The following is a 558-nucleotide window of genomic DNA, read 5'->3' as shown; positions in this document are numbered from 1 at the left end:
AATAATAATAATAATAATAATAATAATAATAATAATAATAATTATTATTATTATTATTATTATTATTATTATTATTATTATTATTATTATTATTATTATTATTATTATTATTATTATTATTATTTAATATAATTGTACGTCACCTGAGGTTGAAAAGCTGGTTCAAGAACTGGATATGCAGTATGATGTTGTTGCTAAGACTTGCAAATAAATAAAGTTATGAACATGTTTGTAATAATATTCTTCAAGTACTGAGATTTTTCTGTGAGGTTGTGGACACTATGAAAGTTGATTAACGCCAACTCTCCGGTGGGACATGAAGTTTCAATTAATAATCGGATGTAGTGTCAAAAGAGAATTAAAGTTATTCATTTTTGTCACACTCTAAAAAATGGTATAGCTGAATTGACAATAAAAGCATTGTTGATGAGTATTGCTAATTGGTAAATTAATATTGACTATAGTATAGTTGATGTATAAATACTGATTTGTTATTTATACAACACCTATTTTTTTAGTATGGCTGTGGTAAGAAAAAAATATTGCTAATATTAGTAT

The sequence above is a fragment of the Thermobia domestica genome, chromosome 7, assembly GCF_964235325.1.
Source record: "Thermobia domestica chromosome 7, izTheDome1.hap1.1, whole genome shotgun sequence".
NCBI classification, from domain to species: Eukaryota; Metazoa; Arthropoda; class Insecta; order Zygentoma; family Lepismatidae; genus Thermobia; species Thermobia domestica.
Note: the sequence above shows the minus strand (reverse complement) of the source record.